This window comes from Arachis hypogaea, chromosome 13, assembly GCF_003086295.3.
Source record: "Arachis hypogaea cultivar Tifrunner chromosome 13, arahy.Tifrunner.gnm2.J5K5, whole genome shotgun sequence".
NCBI lineage: Eukaryota > Viridiplantae > Streptophyta > Magnoliopsida > Fabales > Fabaceae > Arachis > Arachis hypogaea.
Genome location: NC_092048.1, coordinates 94,805,826 through 94,827,921, shown reverse-complemented (window position 1 = coordinate 94,827,921; position 22,096 = coordinate 94,805,826). Strand labels below are relative to the sequence as shown.

At 40.6% G+C, this 22,096-nt stretch overlaps 1 non-coding gene across 1 annotated transcript; it reads left to right on the top strand.

Moving 5' to 3' along the window:
* Window positions 1-19,922: 19,922 nt before the first annotated feature.
* On the top strand, window positions 19,923-20,026 carry LOC112740084 (small nucleolar RNA R71). The gene has a single exon (XR_003171018.1). It is a non-coding gene; the product is annotated as a small nucleolar RNA R71 (small nucleolar RNA).
* Window positions 20,027-22,096: the final 2,070 nt, after the last annotated feature.

The window sequence follows — 22,096 nt, the reverse complement described above, 5'->3', positions numbered from 1 at the left end:
ATATTTAAGGAGTTTTGTGAAAAATAGGCGTTAGAGTAGAAGGATGGAGTAATTAAAAATGCATAATGCCATATGGGCTTTTTCACAAACACTTAGCATGCGTGGTAGATATGTTATTGAAAGTATTAAATTTGAACATACAAACAACCCAAAAATAATTATTGATAATTGTCAAACAACTTCTTAATAATCCACAAGCAATTATAGAAGAAAATAATCACCCAATTAAATTTCTAACACCAAGTAAAAAGGATGTAAAAAGAAAAAGAAAGACTAAGAAAACATAGATTATGAAATTGAAAAGAAAAAAAAGAAGGGAATATAAATTAAAGTAATAATGGAAGAGTAAAAGGGGAAGAAGAAAAGAACCTTGATGAAGAAGATGGAGAGGAAAAGAGAAAGTAGTAGAAGGTAAGAAAGAACAAAGAAGAAGAAAGGGAGAAGAAATAAGAAAGAATGATAATAGAAAGATAATTAGGATTAGGGGGGTGGGAGATTTGAAATCAGGCGCTGAGGTGGATTAGCTGTGCATCGCTTGTGACAAGTACGCGTGCATCACGCGTTCGCGCGGGTTGCGCTATTTTCAAGTGATGCGTATGCGTGGGGACGCGTACGCGTGACTTGAATTGTGTTATTGGCGCGGAGGCAGCCTCGCGCACGCACAACTCTCTGTTTCAATACGCACATTGCCAAAATTTAGGGACTGACGCGCACGCGTGAATGGCCTGAATTGGGAAATGACGCGTACGCATCATGGACACGTACGCGTGATGGGGTTTGTGCTTCCAGCATAATTCCAGCCCCACACTATCATAACTCTCTGGCCATACACTCATTTACGCCGATTTGCAGGGCCACGCGTACGCGTGGGTGACGCGCATGTGTGGAGGGCTGATTTTGCAGGCGATGCGTACGCGTCAGGGACGCGTACACATGGTCGTGTTTGTGCCTAAAGCACGCCTCCAGCCATGCTCCCACTTCACTCTCTTTTTCATTCTTCTTTGCTTCGCATGCACACATGACGCGTACGCGTCGGCGAGGCTTGCGCATTGTGTGCTCTTTCTTCTTCTTCTTTTTATGCAAAATGCAAAATGCAGCATGCAGATGAATATGCAGAAATTATGAGAAGAGTCACTAAGAAAAATAAAGTAGAATAAAATAACATAAAACTAAGACTAAAACCGAATGACCAAACCATGGTAGGTTGTCTTCCATCTAGCACTTTGCTTTTACGTCCTTAAGTTGCACGGTCTTCAGGCTCATTTTGCTTCTATTGGTGGGTCCTCCAAGAGGAAGAACTCTAGCTCTTTGTGTTCCTTCATCTTCTCACCATGATAAAGCTTTAAGCGGTATCCATTGACCTTGATGCAATTGGAACTTGAAGGATGACGCAGGTAAAAGACTCCGTATGGCTCTGCCTTTTCTACTCTGTAGGGACCTTCCCATCTTGATCTCAGCTTGCCTGGCATGAGCCTCAGTCTAGAGTTATAAACGAGAACCAGATCTCCTGGTCTGAACTCTCTTCTCTTGATATGCTTGTCATGCACGACCTTCACCTTTTCTTTGTATAATCTGAAGTTGTCATATTCTTCGAGTCGAAGGGTCTCCAGTTCTGCTAGTTGCAGCTTCCTTTCAGCACCAGCTTTCTCAAATCCTATGTTGCACTCCCTCACAGCCCAGAAAGCCTTGTGTTCCACCTCTACTGGAAGGTGGCAAGCCTTTCCGTACACTAAGTGGAAGGGACTCATCCCAATGGGTGTCTTATATGCTGTCCGATACGCCCAGAGCGCATCTTGTTGCCTGGCACTCCAGTCCTTCCTATGAGGCTTTACTATCTTCTCCAGGATATGCTTTATCTCTCTGTTAGACACATCTGCTTGTCCATTGGTTTGGGGATGGTAAGCTGTTGCTACCTTGTGAACAATCCCATGCTTCTTCAGTAATCCTATTAATCTCCTGTTACAAAAGTGAGTGCCTTGATCACTCACGATTGCTCGTGGTGATCCAAAGCGACAGATAATATGATTTCTAACAAAGGAAACAACATTGTTAGCATCATCAGCACGGGTAGGAATTGCTTCCACCCATTTAGAGACATAATCTACAGCTAACAGTATATAAAGGTAACCACTAGAGTTTGAAAATGGACCCATGAAGTCAATACCCCAAACATCAAAAATTTCACAGAAAAACATAATCTGTTGGGGCATCTCATCCCTCTTGGATATATTCTCAAACCTTTGGCATGAGGGACAGGATTTACAAAAGGTAGCGGCATCCTTAAAAAGAGTGGGCCACCAGAATCCACAGTCTAAGATTTTTCTAGCTGTTCTTTGAGGGCCAAAATGTCCTCCACTCTCAGAAGAGTGGCAGGCCTCTAAAATGGACTGGAATTCTGATTGAGGCACACACCTTCTAATTACCTGGTCAACACCATACCTCTATAAGTATGGGTCATCCCATATATAATATTTAGACTCGCTTTTCAGCTTGTCCCTTTGATGCTTAGTAAAATTAGGAGGGAAAGTATGGCTAACTAGATAATTAGCTACCGGTGCATACCAAAGAACTACTTCAGATACTGCGTGCAAGCTATCAAATGGGAAAGCATCATTGATAGGAGTGGAGTCATCCTTAATGTGCTCAAGGCGACTCAAGTGGTCTGCCACTAAATTCTGGTTACCACTCCTATCCTTAATTTATAAATCAAATTCTTGCAGCGATAGTATCCAACATATCAACCTTGGTCTGGACTCATTTTTAGCTAATAAATATTTTAGAGCTGCATGGTCCGAGTACACTACTACCTTAGTACCAAGTAAATAGGCTCGAAATTTATCCAGAGCAAAAATAATAGCTAGAAGCTCTTTTTTAGTGGTAGTGTAATTAGACTGAGCAGCGTCTAAGGTCTTAGAAGCATAAGCAATTACGAAAGGATCCTTACCTTCGCACTAAGCCAGCGCCGCTCCTACTGCATGGTTGGAGGCATCACACATAATCTCAAAAGGCTGGCTCCAGTCTGGTCCTCTCACAATTGGAGCTTGAGTCAAGGCAATTTTCAGCTTATCGAATGCTTGCATGCAATCCTCACTGAACTCGAACTCAACATCTTTCTGCAGCAGTCTGGACAAAGGCAATGCTACCTTACTAAAGTCCTTGATAAATCTCTGGTAGAAACCTGCATGACCAAGGAATGAACGGACTTTCCTCACGGAGGAGGGGTAAGGCAAACTAGAAATGACATCTACCTTTGCTGGATCTACAGAAATACCAGTATTAGAAACAACATGTCCTAATACAATACCTTATTTTACCATAAAGTGACATTTTTCAAAATTTAAAACAAGGTTTGAACTAACACACCTGTCTAATACTCTAGCTAAACTATCCAAGCAAAGGTTAAAGGAATCACCATATACGCTAAAATTATCCATAAAAACTTCCATACAGCTTTCGGTAAGATCTGAAAAGATACTCATCATGCATCTTTGGAAAGTAGCCGGTGCATTACATAGGCCAAAAGGCATCCTCTTATATGCATACATTCCAAAGGGACATGTAAAAGTAGTCTTTTCCTGATCTTCAAGAGCTATATGAATTTGAAAATAGCCTGTATAACCATCTAAAAAGCAGTAATGGGATTTACCTGATAGGCGATCAAGCAATTGATCAATAGGCAAGGGATAATGATCCTTGCGAGTAGCTTGGTTGAGACGCCTGTAATCAATGCAAACTCTCCATGAATTCTACACTCTAGTTGTCAGGAGTTCTCCATGCTCATTCTTTACTGTTGTGACTCCAGACTTCTTGGGCACCACTTGTACTGGACTGACCCATTCACTGTCTGAGATGGGGTAGATGATGTCTGCTTCAAGTAGCCTGGTCACTTCTTTCTTGACAACTTCTAAGATGGTGGGATTCAGTCTTCTTTGGGGTTGACGGACAGGTCTTGCTCCCTCTTCTAAGAATATTCTGTGCTCACAAACTCGAGGGCTGATGCCTACTATATCCGCCAAGCTCCACCCAATTGCTTTCTTGTGTCTTCTCAGCACACTGAGCAGCTGCTCCTCTTGTTGGGAAGTGAGTTCCCTTGCAATGATAACTGGGAGCTTCTGATTATCTTCAAGGTAAGCATACTTGAGGTGGGGTGGAAGGGGTTTTAATTCCAATATCTGTTCATGGCTGGGCTCTGGGTCATCTAGAGCTAGTGATAATGGCAAAGTGTCCTCATTGTGTTCAAAGGGTGTCCCCACACTTGGGCCTTGCTCCATGTGCCTCTCTTTTACTTCTTCTTGGTGAACTGCAGCTACAGTTTCATCAATGATGTCACACTGGAAGATGGAATGATCTTTCGGAGGGTGCTTCATAGCTTCATTCAAATTGAAACTCACTGTTCTGCCATCTATCTCAAAGGAGTAAGTTCCTGAGAATGCATCCAGCTTGAACTTTGAAGTCTTCAGGAATGGCCTTCCAAGCAAGATTGATGATGGTCTTCCTGAGTCATTAGGGGGCATTTCCAAGATATAGAAATCAATGGGAAATGTAAGCCCCTTAATGCTTACCAGCAAGTCTTCAACGATTCCAACCACAGTAATAATGCTTTTATCTGCTAAAACAAAATGAGCTGCCGACTTTTTTAACGGAGGGAGCCTCAAAGCATCATATATAGATAATGGCATTATACTCACGCACGCTCCTAAATCACAGATGCAGTCAGAAAATATTACACCCCCAATGGTACAGTTAACCATGCATGGACCTGGATCACTACATTTTTCACGTATACCTCCCATTAAAGCAGATATAGAACTACCTAAAGGAATAGTTTCTAATTCATTAATTTTATCTTTATGTATACATAAATCTTTCAAAAACTTTGCATATTTAGGTACTTGTTGAATAACATCAAAAAGGGGAACAGTTACCTCAACCTTTTTGAAAATTTCTACCATTTTGGGATCAAGTTCCATCTGCTTCCTGGACTTCCGTGCATGGTGTGGAAATGGAACAGGAATGGTGCCACTTGCAACTTCTGCGTCCTTTGGTGCTCCATTCCTTGGCTGTGCTACTTCTTCTTCAACCATGTCTTGTACTTCCTCTTCCTCTTCAGCATCTTCCACTTCAATTATGTCTTCAACTGGGGCGTGTTCTTGTGGACTTGGCTCCTCCTGATTCCTCTCTTGCAGTGTGGTTTCGGACCTCAAAGTGATGGCATTGATGCCACCCTTGGGGTTGGGTAAGGGTTGAGAAAGAATTCCATTGGAACTATTCATTGATCCAATCTGTGAGGCAAGAGCTTGTACAGCAGAGGTCAGGCCGTTTAAGGTGGAGCTAAGTGTGTTCTCCATGGCCTTTTGTCTTTTCTCAATAGACTGAAGCATTTCATCATGAGAAGAAAAAGAAGGGTAAGTGATCTGAGGGGCCTGTTGTTGGTTATTCTGAGGTGCTTGGGACTGCCTTAAGTGAGGTGCTTTATAAGGCTGGTTTTGGTTCTGTTGTCTGTTATTGTTATTCCACCTCTGATTTCTATTATTGTCTCTGCCTCCTCTGTTGTAGTTGTCCCTCCAACCTTGGTTAGAATTATCCATCCATCCCTGGTTGGAATGGTCTCTCCATCCCTGGTTGGAGTTGTCTTGCCAACCTTGGTTGTAGTTTCCACCTTGGTTGTAATTGCCGCCTTGTTGATTGTACCTTTGATTTGGGCGGTCATAGAAATTATGAGTGGCTGCTACGGTGTTGTCCTCTTGTTGGAGCTGCGGACACTCATCAGTGCAATGACTATAATCAGCACATATTCTGCATACTCTCTGAGGGACTAACTGTTGACTTTGTTGTGGTGAGGAAAGCTGAGGTTGTTGTTGATTTAGCTGTATTTGCTTCAGTAGGTTGGTCATCTCACATATATTCTATGTAAGAGCAGAAGTCTCAATGCTAGAGAAAACCTCTGCAACAGCCTTTGAGTGGCTGTTCCTGTGTCTGTGATTCCGAGTGGACTCAGGTAGGTCGCTGATCAGTTGCCACGCTTCATCTGCGGTCTTGTACTTTTCAGCGAACCATTACTTGCACCATCCAGTGTGGTCTTATCACGGAGCTTTATGCCTTGAGTGAAATAGCTGATCAACACTAACTTGTCAATCATGTGATGGGGGCATGCGTCCAGAAGATTCCTGAAGCGCTCCCAGTGCTCATAAAGAGTCTCTGATTCACCTTGAATAATGCAAGAGATCTCTTTCCTTAGTCTATCTATAACTTTAGCTAGAAAGTATTTTTCCAGGAATTTTCTCCTGAGCGTATCCCAGTTAGTAACGGTCGCTTCAGGTTGAGTGTAGTACCACTTCCTTGCCTTTCCCTCAAGAGAAAATGGGAAGGCGGTCAGCAAAATAGAAGTTTCATCTGCACCATGACACCTAACAGTAGAACAGGCTGTCTGAAAATCCCTTAGGTGCTTGATAGGCTCCTGAGCAGGTAAGCCATGAAACTTGGGCATCAAGTTGATTAATGCAGTCTTCAATTCAAAATCTGCAGCCAGATTTGGATGACGCACTTGATACGATTGTAGAGTAAAGTCTGGGGCTCCTGCCTCCTGGAGAGTGATCCTCCTGGGTGCCGCCATGTTACCTGCACGTAAATCAACCGAATTAGTAGTAGATGAGCTTGTTTCTTCCTCAGATGGCAGTTCAGATTCGCCCTCAGATGAGACTGGTGAATCGATAATAATCACTTCACCACCCTCAGAGGCTAACCGACGCCGAGCTCGCCTAATACGTGAAAGAGTTCTTTCAATTTCAAGATCGAATGCGGCTAAGCTCGGATCAGGCAGTGAACGTGTTATTCAATGAAAGAAACATACAGCTCATGGTAATAAAATAAAATAAAATATTCAAAAATTAAAAATATGTACACTAATTAATAATTTAGCACATAATTGCAACTCCCCGACAACGGCGCCAAAAATTGATGCGAGGCGGAAGTCAGCCAATTAAGAATTCAATATAGAAATAGCGTTGTGAGTACAGTTCTTAACTAACTAAAATCCGCTCATCAATTTAGAAAGGTTGTCACAAAATTAGAATAAAAATACTGGGAGTATGATTCCCAGGTCGTCTCCCAACGAGTTGACAAAAGGGTGCTATCTTATTAATCAGGGGTTTTCCGAGAAATTTGAGAGTTGAATGACAGAAAATAAATAATTGTAAATTAAAAAAGATTATATATTCTAATTAAAAAGCCTTGACTCAAGGAATGATTATTTGGAAGTTCCATCCTTGTTGGAATTCTCTCAAGTGTAGTATAAAGAGGTTGTTATTTTCACTTAGTTAACCCTTACTAAATAAAGGAAAGTCAAGTGATTAAGCTAACTCTTATTTGCAAATCCTAGTCCTCTCCCTTGGGAAGGTCTAGCGTTAGTAAATAGAGATTTAGCCAACAACTTCCAATTTAACTAATCACTTGAGCAATCCAACTCAAGTGTCTCCTTTCAATCAATCCCCATGTCAAGTATGGAATCTACTCTATTGACATGGAAATTACTTGCATAGAATTAAAAAGGGGATAAAAGAAAGACATGATAGACAATAACTACAATTTAATTAAAAGTAAAAGTAATCCTTTGTATTAATAAATTCTAAAATTAATCCAATTGTAACTCTAAATAAGAATTAAGAATATGGAATAGTAAAGGAATAAGGAAACAAACTAGAATAATATCTTCAACGGAGGTAATGACTCTTCAATATCCAAGCAAAAGCATAAAACTAAGAATATGTGAATGTAAAAGAAAACCTAGAGGAAGAGTAATTTCTCTCTAGATTCAGATCTAAAAACTAAAACATGCTAATGAGAATCTCCCTTGAGTCTCAGCTCGTTTCCTGGCTCTAGTCTGTATTTCCGGGCCGGAAATTGGGTCAAAACGCGACCTAAAATTGCCCCCAGTGTTTTCTGTTATTTCTGCAGATCGTGCATGTCACGCGTACGCGTCAGTCACGCGTACGCGCGTCAGGCATGCGCATGCGTCGTCTAGCAAAACTCCAATCCACGCGTGAGCTATGCGTGCGCGTCGATGCTCGCTGGTTATCTCCTTAGTTTCTTGTGTTCCTTCCATTTTTGTAAGCTTCCTCTCCATTCTCTAAGCCATTCCTGCCCTATAAAGCCTAAAACACTGAACACACAGATAACGACATCGAATGGTATAAAGGGGAATTAAAATACACAAATTAAAGGCTTTAGGAAGCAAGTTTTCAATCATATAACAGAACTAGGAAGGAATTGTAAAATCATGCAAATCATATGAATAAGTGGGTAAGGACTTGATAAAAACCACTCAATTTAGCGCAAGATAAACCATAAAATAGTGGTTTATCAGACATAGAAGAGATCAAGCACTACATGGGGTCCTCAAAGAGGAGCACTGGCCACCATCTGTCTGTCTATTTATCTGCTCTCTTGTTCTAGTTGCATGATCATTTGCATTGATGTCTTTAAGATGTAAAATGTTCCATATATCTCTCACCTTGCATAAATAAATTTTTTTATCTGAAAATAATTGAGAGATGCATAAATTTCAAGTTTAAAATAAGATTAGTTTAATTAGTTTGATGTGGTGTCATTTGCTTTTGTTTTCTGAATGTATGATTAAACAGTGCATGTTTGAAGTTGAAATTTATGAATGTTGGCTCTTGAAAGAGTAAGGAGAAAGGAAAAATATTTTTGTTAATCTGAAAAATCTGAAAATTGATTCTTGAAGCAAGAAAAAGCAGCAAAAAGCAAAAGAAAAAAAATATATATGCATGCAAGAAAGAAAAAAAATGGCGAAAAAGCAGAAAAATCCATTACTGCCCAAAAATGCAGGAAAAGGAGGGCAAATTGAAAAAGCCAGTAACCGTTTAAACCAAAAGACAAGTGATGCCAAAGCATCTTAGGCTAGTTTCACTAGTATTTTTCTGTTAGTTTTAGTGGTTTTATGCATTTTCTTGAGCTTAAAGTAACCAAGAATGGTTAAAAGAAGAACAAAGCAATGAACCATCCAAACAGTATGATTTTGATGCAAATTCCATGAGTTTTTAGTTATATTACTTGAATACTATGAATGGAAGATTTCTCATGAAATTTTGCAAGACTTTGATGCAATTGTTTGGATGATTTCAGGGAAGAAGAGGCTAAGCAAGGAAGCAACAAAATCAATAAAGGAAGCTTGAATATCACATGTGGAGTTTAAGTTCCAGTTTAAGCCTAAACTGGAGCTTAAACGCCAGAATCATGAAGGCTAAGAAATGCTGGAATTGAAGTTTAACCTCCAGTTTAACCTTAAACTGGAGGTTAAACGCCAGAAGTGAGAAGGATACCAAGGGGGGCAGTTCCACGTTTAACCTCCAGTTTAACCTTAAACTGGAGGTTAAACGCCAGAAGTGGGAAGTGCACCAGGGAGCCATTCCACGTTTAAGCTCCAGTTTGACCTTAAACTGGAGCTTAAACGTGTTCGACCAAGAACTCTCCTCCAGGGCTGCCTTTCCCCCCTTCCACGTTTAAGCTCCAGTTTAACCTTAAACTGGAGCTTAAACGTGTTCGACACCTCCAGGGCTACCTTTCTCAGCTTCCACGTTTAAGCTCCAGTTTAACCTTAAACTGGAGCTTAAACGTGTTCGACCTCCAGGATGGCTTCCTCCTCTTCCACGTTTAAGCTCCAGTTTAACCTTAAACTGGAGCTTAAACGTGTTCGACCTCCAGGATGGCTTCCTCCTCTTCCACGTTTAAGCTCCAGTTTAACCTTAAACTGGAGCTTAAATGTGTTCGACCTCCAGGGCTGCCCTTCCTATCTCCACGTTTAAGCTTCAGTTTAACCTTAAACTGAAGCTTAAACGTGTTCGACTACATGACTCTCCAGGGCTGCCTTCTTCCATTTCCTCGTTTAAGCTTCAGTTTAACCTTAAACTGAAGCTTAAACGTGCTTCTACAAAAGGCTTCACTGGAAGTGTCTGGCGTTTAAGCTGCAGTTTAAGCTTAAACTGCAACTTAAACGCCACTCTTGGAAAAGGTTTCTGGGCCAAAAATATTGCGGTTTAAGTTAGTCTTTGAGCACAAACATTAACTTAAACTTACTCTGGCATGAAACCCAATTGAATATCATGGTTTATGGGATTGGGCCTGAAGAATTGATGAGTCTGAAATTTCAATTTGTTGAGTCATGTATTATTATTTGATTATCACTAAGATGGCTCAATGAATGTTACAGAATTTGGATCAGCAGCCTCATCAAGATTATGGATCATAAACCCAAAGCAAAAGGAAAGCAGGGAGAGGCCTCAAAGCCCAAGAAACACAACAGAAGCTCAATATAGAAAGTGTATAAATAGGATAGAATTGAAGTTAGGGAGAACTTTTACCTTCACTTTTAGCTAGTTTTCATATCTTTGTAATTGAATTCAGAGCTATGACTCACTAAACCCCCTTTCATTGGGTTAGGGAGCTCTATTGTAATTCAATGAATCAATAATAGTTTATCTTCTTCTTCAATCTTTTCTCTTGAATTTTGTTAGAAAGCTTCTCGATCTAATTCCATTGGGTAGTTGTCTTGGGAAAGAAACTACCCATAATTGGAATCCTTCGGAACCTTGGGAAAGGAATGGAGGATTCATGCTAGAGAAGCTTTCTCACAGTGAATTGGATTGGGGTTTGGATGGATATTGTGACATGTAATCCTACCAAATTGTGGTTCATGAAACTGTGTGGTATAATCAGTGATCGAGCATCATCTCTTCTTATGAACATTTAAACCAAGGGATTGGGAATTTGTTCATTTTTAGAGAGAATTGGTGAGCCAAGGGATTGGGATCCAATCATATAAGATTGCCAAGCAAAATTCAATGAACGCATTGCTTGAGGAAGAGATAAACATGTTTTGATTCGGAGATCTCAATATCTCCTATAACCCAATGAATCCCCCAATTCTGATTTCCATCTTCTCTTTATATTCTGCAACTCAATTCATGCAATCACCCCCATTCCCTTTTAATTTCAGCAATTTAGTTTCTGCTCTTTAATTCATGCAATTTAAGATTCCGCCATTTCAATTTCTTGTCATTTACTTTTCCCGCCAATTTTACATTCCGCAATTCTCATCTCAATCTTGATTCCGCTCAACTAGAACACACTTCTAATCCGAATTGCTCACTCAACCAATCCTTGTGGGTTTCGACCTCACTCTATTGTGAGTTTTTACTTGACGATAACCGGTGCACTTGCCGGAAGGAATTTTGCCGATCGTGCAATTTCCTAAATCGTAGCATAACTAGTTTATGCACATCAACAAGGGTAAAAGGATCAAAGGCCTTGAGCATTAATAGATAGGAGGGCCCAAAGGAATAAAATCCTGGCCTAAGCAGCTAAAACAAGTTGTCCCTAACCATGTGCTTGTGGCGTGAAGGTGTCTGATGCACGGAAAACTTGTCTCACAATAAATCTCCCTTCAGAAAGTGTACCGAATTTGTCGTCAAGTAAAAACTCACAATAGAGTGAGGTCGAATCCCACAGGGATTGATTGATCAAGCAACTTTAATTAGAAGAATGTTCTAGTTGAGCGAATCCAGAATTTGGGTTGAGAGTTGCAGAAGATAAAATGGCGGGAATGTAAATAACAGAAAAGTAAATGCTAGAATTAAAGGACTGGAAGTAAATGACTGAAAATAAATTACAGAATTGTAAATGGGAATGGGGGATTTGCTCATAAAAGTAAATGGAAGAAATTAAAGAGAATGGGTAAGATCAGAGATGGGGAGTTCATTGGGCTTAGGAGATGTTGCAATTCTCCGGATCAAGTTCATTTTTATCTCTTCCTCAATCAATGCACTCATTGATCTCCTTGGCAATCTTAAGTGATTGAATTACAATTTCTTGCAATTCAATCTCTCAAATCTGGATCAATAGCCAATTCCTTGGTCAATTGCTCATGAGAAGAGATGAAGTATGGTCACTGATTATACCACATGCATTTCCCAAATCAAGTATTGAGAGGGTTATAGTCATATACCCATCCAAACCCAATTTGGTCCAGCATGAGAAAGCATTTCTAGCTTGATCTCTTCATTCCTCTTTTAAGGTTCAAAAGAGATCCAAGTTTGAATAGCTTCTCTTCCAAGATAACTACTCAATTGGATGAAGATCGAAAGTTTTCAAGTAAAATCAAGAGAAAAGATAGAAGAAGAATAATGAAAATTAGTATTGATCCATCAAATTACAACAGAGCTCCCTAACCCAATGAAAGGGGTGGGTTTAGTTGTTCATAGCTCTTGAAAATGAAAATAAAGATGGAGAATACATCATAGAACTAGAAATTGCAGAGAAAAATAAAATACAGAGAGTAGTTCTCTTTTTCCAGCCTCTAGAACTCCTTAACAATTCAAAGCTACTCCTATATATACTATTTCTCTCAGCTTCTAGTTGGCTCTTCAAGTCTTGGGCCTTTGGATCTTGAGTTTGAAGCAGTTCTTTTCTTCATTTGGGCTTGGCTTTACTTGCAGAGAGAAAGTGCTAAGTGGGCAGAGACTTTAGCTCAGGGCATTAGGGATGTTAACATTTAGTGAAAGTATAAGTTCGAGAACGTTAGTGACACTTAACATTTTCACTAACATTCCAATGTACCCCTTTGCCTTACGTTAGAGCCCACGTTAACTAGGTTAACGTGGCTTCTAACGTGGCCTTGCCAACCTTCGAGAACGTTAGTGACACTCAACATTGTCACTAACGTTCCAATGTGCCCCTAGATCTCACGTTAGAGTCCACGTTAACTAGGTTAACGTGGCTTCTAACGTGGCCATTCTTAGCCATCCCAACGTTAGTGACAATGTTGAGTGTCACTAACGTTGGCTCATCATTCATTCCTCATCGTTAGCTTCCACGTTAACTAAGTTAACGTGGCTCCTTGGGGTTGTGTGGTTGCTTCCAACGTTAGTGACGATGTTGAGTGTCACTAACGTTGTCGACAACTCTCACTTCTTACATTAGCTCCCACATTAACCAAGTTAACGTGGGAGTTAACGTGGTGTGTTGCATCCTTAGGCCAACGTTAGTGACAATGTTGAATGTCACTAACGTTGGCTTCTCTTCCCCCTTTAACGTTAGAGGCCACGTTAACTAGGTTAACGTGGGCTCTAACGTGGCCACTCATGAGTGTTTGCCAACGTTAGTGACAATGTTAAGTGTCACTAACGTTGGCTCAACTTCCCTTCTCCACGTTAGAGTGCACGTTAACTTAGTTAACGTGACTCTTAACGTGGGCAATGATGGCTTTGAGAGTGTTATTGGCAATCACTTTTCTCATTAACCTTGCAAGTTACCTCCCTTTCCTTGCTTCCTTTGGTCCTGAAATCAAGCAATAGAGTGCATCAAAGTTCTAGTCCAAGTCATGGGTAATGCAGCATACAATTTGTCACTAAATTCATGCAAAATCCTCATGAAATAATGTAAAATGCACAATGTATGCTTGAATCAAGGTGTAGGTGAATATCTACCCAAAACTAGCTTATTTCCTAAAGAAATGCATGAAACTACCCTAAAAAGAGTAAAGAAAAGGTCAGTGAAACTGGCCAAGATTCCCTGGCATCACAACACCAAACTTAAAGCTTGCTTGTCCCTAAGCAAGTACTGGAACAAGAGAATGATGAATGGAATATCCAGAGGAATGAGTCATTATTGTGGAAGTCATGTTACCGATTTTATGGTGGTTTCATGCATAGCAACTTAGGTTCATTCCATTACTGGCTTTCAGACTTTTATCATGTCCCTAAACACTTACTTTGTTTATATCCCATGAGACTTTTATTCATTGATCCTTTTATTGTTATTTCAAGGGTTATTTGTGTTAATTAGGCTAAGTGCTCTGTAAGGGGGCAACTCTTTAAGGTAAGCTTTCAGCCAACACTCCCGAACCAGTTGGTTCAAGGTGCTAGGTGTTGAAGCACCCCTAAGGACTTACTCCCTCAAGTCTCTCCCCCATACATACACACCACAGGCATATAGTTTATTTATTTTCTTTTCTTGAGACCTTGGTGTCCAGCACCTCTTTGGGTTACTAAATGCTCTGTAGTGAGGGTTACTCTTGATAGTGGATTTTCAGCTGATAATCCCGGGTTAGTTAACCCAAGTTACCAAGTGATAAAGCACCCCTGAGAGCTTATTCATCCAAGTAGATCCCTCACACAGGAGCACCACAGACACTTGTCTCAAGGTCTAAACCATTGGTGCCTAGCCTTATTACTTACTCTTTTTCTTTTGTTTTTCACTTCCATTGTTCTTTCCCTTTTCTCTTATTAGGATCTTGTTATTAACTTAGTCTCATGGGTATATCCAAAGTCAAGTATTCAGGATAGATAGTTGTCCTCCTAGCCTTGTGGTTGAACCAACTTAGCTAACTTATGACTACCCCAAAGATTCATGAATGCACCTCCACATTATGAACTCTACTCTGGTCTTTTAAAAAAAACATAAACATTCTCTTCCTTATTTGATTTAAAGGGACAAGCTTACAAGAATGTTAACGAGGATGTAGTGACATAAAGACTGGCACACATAGACCTATTCAGAACTTAAAAGACAGAATTTAAAAAGGGTTCAACTACGAGTAACTACAAATCAAAAGTGCATTCGGACTTCCAACTTTCAACAATTCTGAGTACAATGGAATTAAGTAACAATACAACCTTTGGGTGATGATTTCTGGTTGCCTTCTTTCTTTGTCATCATCCTAGTTTTTGCTGCCTAGCTTCTTTGGGTGGAGGTGCACCATTTCCTCATAAGGTTCCTGCAAGGTTACTGGAAGTTGCTTGTTCCCAAAGCACTTGAGACATAGTTAGCTTGCATATATGCTGGTGCTTTTTGAACTCAATTTGGTGTGTGAACACCAAACTTAGTTCCTTGCCCAGTCCAAACATTGCACATATGCAGAGAACCCCATATCTTGTTGTCAACAAAGCAATGATAACCTATAGTCTAACTACATCTAAGTGGTTTCTCTTGATTGGATGGAGCTAGCAATGTTCTTCTGGAGTGGAGTGTAATTCTAACCAATGTCCTTTGGTGGAACACCAAACTTAGAATTACACCATCACTCTTGGATTGTTCTGGTGTGGAACACCAAACTTAGCTCCTTACAATACAGGGGAAACGACTTGTGATTTTTTTATTGAAATAAAGATGAAAGTGAAACTACCTGAGGTTCGGTTGCCTCCCAACAGAGCGCTTTTTTATCGTCGCTAGCTCGACGAGTCCTTAATTACTTGAGATGGTACTTTACTCTGGGGTTTTCCCCCATGTTGCCCAGATAATGCTTGAGTCTTTGTCCATTCACTGTAAAAGTCCTCTCTGAACCTTCATCCGTGATTTCGATGTGGCCATATGGTGATACTTTCGTAACCATGAAAGGTCCGAACCACCTTGACTTGAGTTTTCCTGGGAACAGCCTTAATTTAGAATTGTAAAGGAGTACTCGCTGCCCCTTTTCGAAACTCCTGGGCGCAAGATGCATGTCATGTTTTCTCTTTTCCTTTTCTTTGTACATCTTAGTGTTTTCATAGGCTTGTGACCTGAATTCCTCTATCTCTTGCATCTGCAAGATCCTTTTTGCACCAGCAGCAATGCTGTCAAAATTTAGTATCTTGATAGCCCAGAGAGCTTTGTGTTCCAGCTCCAGTGGTAAATGACAAGCCTTCCCATAGACCAGTTGATATGGAGACATTCCAAGTGGAGTTTTGAATGCTGTTCTGTATGCCCAAAGAGCATCATCCAGCTTCTTTGACCAATTATTTCTAGATGCACCCACAGTTTTTTCCAGGATCCTCTTCAGCTCTCTGTTGGATATCTCAGTTTGCCCACTCGTTTGAGGGTGGTAAGGTGTGGCTACTTTGTGTTTTACCCCATATCGTAGAAGGAGAGCTTCTAGTGGTTTGTTACAAAAGTTGCTCCCTCCATCACTGATGAGGGCTCTTGGGACTCCAAACCGGCTAAAGATATTCTTCCTGAGGAAGTTCATGACTACCTTGTTATCATTAGTTGGGGTTGCAATAGCCTCTACCCACTTGGAAACATAATCCACTGCTACCAGGATGTACTTGTTTGCATGTGAGGTTGGGAATGGTCCCATGAAATCTATTCCCCACACATCAAATAGTTCCAGTTCCAAGATGAAATTTTGTGGCATGACGTTTCTTTTGGGCAGGTTCCCAGATCTTTGGCATTCATTGCAGCTTTTTACTAGTTCCTTGGCATCCTTGAAAAGGGTGGGCCAAAAGAATCCGCTTTGTAACACCTTTGCTGCAGTTCTGTCCCCTCCAAAGTGCCCACCATAACATGAACCGTGACAATTCCACAGGACTTCTCTTCCTTCCTCTTCCGAAACACATCTTCTAAGGATTCCATCTGAACATTTCTTGAAGAGATATGGTTCGTCCCAGACAAAGTATTTTGCATCATTCATGAGCTTCCTTTTTTGATGTTTATTGATCCCTGGGGGTAATGCCCCAGTTGCCTTGAAATTTGCAATATTTGCGAACCATGGTGCTTTGTGAACTGTCATCAACTGCTCATCAGGGAAGAGCTCGTTCACATTTGTATCATTTTCTCCACCTTGATCATGAGGGATTCTGGATAGGTGATCTGCCACCTTGTTCTCCACTCCTTTCTTGTCTCTGATTTCAATATCAAATTCCTGTAATAGTAAGATCCACCTTATTAGTCTTGGCTTTGATTCTTGCTTGGCAAACAAATATTTAAGTGCTGTGTGATCTGTAAAAACAATCACTTTAGCACCAATGAGGTATGATCTAAATTTGTCAAATGCAAAAACTATTGCTAGCAACTCCTTTTCAGTAGTGGTATAATTTCTTTGAGTTTCATTAAGGACTTTGCTAGCATAGTATATCACACGAACTAGGTTATCTTTCCTTTGTCCTAACACTGCCCCAACTGTAAAATCAGATGCATCACACATCAATTCAAATGGTAGGTTCCAATCAGGTGGGGAAATGATAGAAGCAGAGGATAACCTCATTTTCAAATGTGCAAATGCTAGCATGCATGTTTCATCAAAGATAAATGGTGTATCAGATATAAGGAGATTGCTTAAGGGCTTGGCTATTTTTGAAAAATCTTTAATGAACCTTCTGTAGAAACCAGCATGCCCTAAAAAACTCCTAATTGCCTTGACATCACTGGGTGGGGGTAGTTTTTCAATAAGTTCTACTTTAGCTCTATCAACCTCAATGCCTTGGTGAGAGACCTTGTGACCAAGGACTATTCCTCCTGTCACCATGAAGTGGCATTTTTCCCAGTTCAAGACCAAATTGGTCTCTTGGCATCTTTTCAATACCAAGGCGAGGTGATGTAGGCAACTAGGAAAGGAATCTCCGAATACCGAGAAATCATCCATAAAAACTTCAATGAATTTTTCTATCATATCTGAAAAGATAGAAAGCATGCAGCGTTGGAAAGTTGCAGGTGCATTACATAGCCCAAATGGCATGCGCCTATAGGCAAACACTCCATACGGATAAGTAAATGAGGTTTTCTCTTGGTCTCTGGGATCAACCACTATTTGGTTATATCCTGAATAACCGTCGAGAAAATAATAATATGCGTGCCCTGCAAGTCTTTCCAACATCTGATCCATGAATGGAAGGGGAAAATGGTCTTTTCGTATAGCCTCATTGAGTTTTCTGTAGTCTATGCACATCCGCCATCCTGTGACGGTCCTTGAAGGTATGAGCTCGTTCTTCTCATTGGTAACCACAGTGATTCCTCCCTTCTTGGGCACAACATGTATGGGGCTAACCCAAGGGCTGTCCGAAATTGGGTATATGACCCCTCCTTGCCAAAGCTTCATAACCTCTTCCTGTACCACTTCCTTCATGATTGGGTTCAGCCTTCTCTGGGATTGAATGGATGGCTTAGCATCATCTTCCAACAGTATTTTATGCATGCATATGGATGAATTGATTTCCTTCAAGTCAACAAGGGTCCATCCAATGGCATCCTTATGCTCCTGCAGCACCTTGAGTAGCTCGTCCTCTTGATCTTGACTGAGGGATGAATTTATGATCACTGGGTAGTTTTCATTTTCTCCTAGATATGCATATTTGAGAGTGAGTGGCAGTGCTTTGAGTTCAAGTTTGGGTGCTTCTGACGTTTGGTTACCTTCCTTTGGTGCATCTGGTATATGTATTTATGCTGTGGTCACCTCTTCACTTGATTCAGATTCTTCCTCCACCAATCTCTCGTCCTCTTCAGGTTCTTCTTCTTCAAAATTCTCCTGCACTTCATCCTCAAGTGCATCTAACCTCATGCATTCCCCCAATTATTCTGGTGGGTAACTCATGGCCTTGAACACATTGAATGTCATCTTTTCATTGTGTAATCTCAGGGTGAGGTCACCCTTCTGAACATCAATGACAGCTCCAGCAGTGGCCAAGAATGGCCTTCCCAAGATGATGGAGGTCTTGGCGTCCTCCTGCATGTCCAACACCACAAAATCTGCTGGAAATATGAAATCTCCCACTTTTACTAGCAAATCCTCTACTATCCCGTGAGGGAATTTGAACGATCGGTCTGCCAGTTGTAGGGCCATTTTTGTTGGTTTAGCCTCCTCAATTTTCATCTTTCTCATCATAGCTACTGACATCAAATTGATGCTGGCCCCTAAGTCACAAAGAGCCTTCTCTATTGTGATTTCTCCTATAATACAAGGGATCTGAAAACTCCCAGGATCCTTCAGTTTCTGAGGTAGTTTATGCTGAATGATAGCACTGCACTCTTCAGTTAGTATCACAGTCTCATTGTTCTTCCAGCTTCTCTTCTTAGTCATTAGCTCCTTCAAAAACTTGTCATAGAGTGGCATTTGTTCTATGGCTTCAGCAAAGGGTATGTTAATTTGTAGCTTCTTGAAGATTTCCAAAAATCTCAAGAACTGGTTGTCATCTTCCCTTTTCTTCAATAGCTGGGGATATGGAGCTCTTGAGATGTTTAGTTGTGGTATCCCTTTTTCTTTCTGTAGAATTGGCGTGGGAGGTTGAACTCCATCTTGCTCTTCTCCCTTTTCATTTGAGCCTTCTTCTTGTGGTTTTTGGGGACGTTCCTTCAGTTCCTTCCCATTCCTAAGTGTGATAGCTTGACACTCCTCCCTTTTGCTTGAATGGGCATCATAGCAAAAGTTGTGGTTAGGAAGCTGCTCAAACAGATAGCTGATTTGTGTCTCCAGTTTCTTGATGGCAGCATTTTGATTCTGCATGTTTGACTGCACTTCCTCTCTGAATGCTTTACTATTTCGAATGTCTTTGCATACTCCTTCAATTAAGGTTTCGATCTTAGAGAGCTTGTCATCAATTGATGGGTGATTCGGAGCAGATGTGCTGTTTTGGTTTTGATAGGCGTGTGGAGAAGTGTTGTTGTTGGAGTTGTAACGTCTCTGGTCTTGGTTTTGATCTTGCTCACTTCCCCACCCAAAGTTTGGGTGGTTTCTCCATCCAGGGTTGTAGGTCTTGGAGTATGGATCATAGTTTTTCCTTGGTGAATTCCCGATGTAGTTGGCTTGCTCCTGACTCCCCTCTGCTTCTTCATTCACTCCTTCTTGGGTTGTTGATGAAGTTGAGATTGCTGCTACTTGGTTCATCTCCATCTTCTTGGTGAGGTCAGCCAGCTGCTGGGTAATGAGCTTGTTTTGGGCCAACAGAGCATCTACATTGTTTAGCTCCATTACTCCTCTTGTGTTCCTTCTTTCGGAAGCATAGAAGTAGTCGTTCTCTGCTACTGTTTCAATAACTTCTATGGCTTCCTCAATAGTCTTCTTCTTGTTCAAAGATCCTCTGGATGAATGGTCTACGGCCTTCTTTGACTCATAAGAGAGTCCTTCATAGAAAATGTGCAGCTGCACCCATTCGTTGAACATGTCAGGTGGACACCTCCTTGTTAAGTCCTTGAACCTCTCCCATGCTTCATATAGAGTCTCACCATATTGTTGCCTAAAAGTTTGGACCTTAGATCTCAGCCTATTGATTCATTGAGGAGGGTAAAATCTTGCTAAGAATTTATTCACCACGTCTTCCCAAGTTGTCAAGCTTTCCCTTGGGAAAGATTCCAGCCACTTGGCTGCTTTGTCCCTAAGTGAGAATGGAAACAAGAGCAGTCTATAGGCGTCAGGGTGAACACCATTAGACTTCACTGTGTTACATATTCTCAAGAAGGTGGTCAAATGTTGATTGGGGTCTTCTTGAACACCTCCTCCAAACGAACAGTTGTTCTGAACAAGGGTGATGAGCTGTGGTTTAAGTTCAAAGTTGTTGGCATGGATTGTTGGCTTTTGGATGCTACTTCCACAATTGCCTGGGTTTGGATTGATGTAAGAGCCCAAAATTCTTCTATCCTCCCCAGCATGATTTGCTCTACCTCCTCCCCCATGGTTGTGATCCTCTTCTTCATGATGGTTTTCCATGTTGTCTTCCATGTTTGTTTCAAAGAATTCCTCTTCTTCCTCAGCACCAACCACTTTCTTTCCTCTTGCCTCCCTCCTTAATCTAAGGAAGGTCCTCTCAGGTTCAGAATCGAAGGAAGTTGAAGCCCCGCTTCTTCTCCCTGTCATACAACCATCAAGTGCAAGCAAGAAAAGATAGGTGCAGAAAGTATTTATGTTAGAATTACTGTTAGTTGTGGGTGATGCAATATATCAAACAGTTAGTGGGTTAGCAAACAGAATTGGAAATAACAAAGAAAAACAAAAGAGCAGAGGGGGAAGGGAAGAAGTTTAACTAAAACAAAAAGTAAATCACTCAAACAGAAAATGAATTCACAAAAATAAAAATGCTTAATCTAGTGATCTTCCAATTTAATCATTGTTGATGCATAATCAATCCCCGGCAACGGCGCCATAAACTTGATGCACGGAAAACTTGTCTCACAACAAATCTCCCTTCGGCAAGTGTACCGAATTTGTCGTCAAGTAAAAACTCACAATAGAGTGAGGTCGAATCCCACAGGGATTGATTGATCAAGCAACTTTAATTAGAAGAATGTTCTAGTTGAGCGAATCCAGAATTTGGGTTGAGAGTTGCAGAAGATAAAATGGCGGGAATGTAAATAACAGAAAAGTAAATGCTAGAATTAAAGGACTGGAAGTAAATGACTGAAAATAAATTACAGAATTGTAAATGGGAATGGGGGATTTGCTCATAAAAGTAAATGGAAGAAATTAAAGAGAATGGGTAAGATCAGAGATGGGGAGTTCATTGGGCTTAGGAGATGTTGCAATTCTCCGGATCAAGTTCATTTTTATCTCTTCCTCAATCAATGCACTCATTGATCTCCTTGGCAATCTTAAGTGATTGAATTACAATTTCTTGCAATTCAATCTCTCAAATCTTGATCAATAGCCAATTCCTTGGTCAATTGCTCATGAGAAGAGATGAAGTATGGTCACTGATTATACCACATGCATTTCCCAAATCAAGTATTGAGAGGGTTATAGTCATATACCCATCCAAACCCAATTCGGTCCAGCATGAGAAAGCATTTCTAGCTTGATCTCTTCATTCCTCTTTCAAGGTTCAAAAGAGATCCAAGTTTGAATAGCTTTTCTTCCAAGATAACTACTCAATTGGATGAAGATCGAAAGCTTTCAAGTAAAATCAAGAGAAAAGATAGAAGAAGAATAATGAAAATTAGTATTGATCCATCAAATTACAACAGAGCTCCCTAACCCAATGAAAGGGGTTTAGTTGTTCATAGCTCTTGAAAATGAAAATAAAGATGGAGAATACATCATAGAACTAGAAATTGCAGAGAAAAATAAAATACAGAGAGTAGTTCTCTTTTTCCAGCCTCTAGAACTCCTTAACAATTCAAAGCTACTCCTATATATACTATTTCTCTCAGCTTCTAGTTGGCTCTTCAAGTCTTGGGCCTTTGGATCTTGAGTTTGAAGCAGTTCTTTTCTTCATTTGGGCTTGGCTTTACTTGCAGAGAGAAAGTGCTAAGTGGGCAGAGACTTTAGCTCAGGGCGTTAGGGATGTTAACATTTAGTGAAAGTATAAGTTCGAGTACGTTAGTGACACTTAACATTTTCACT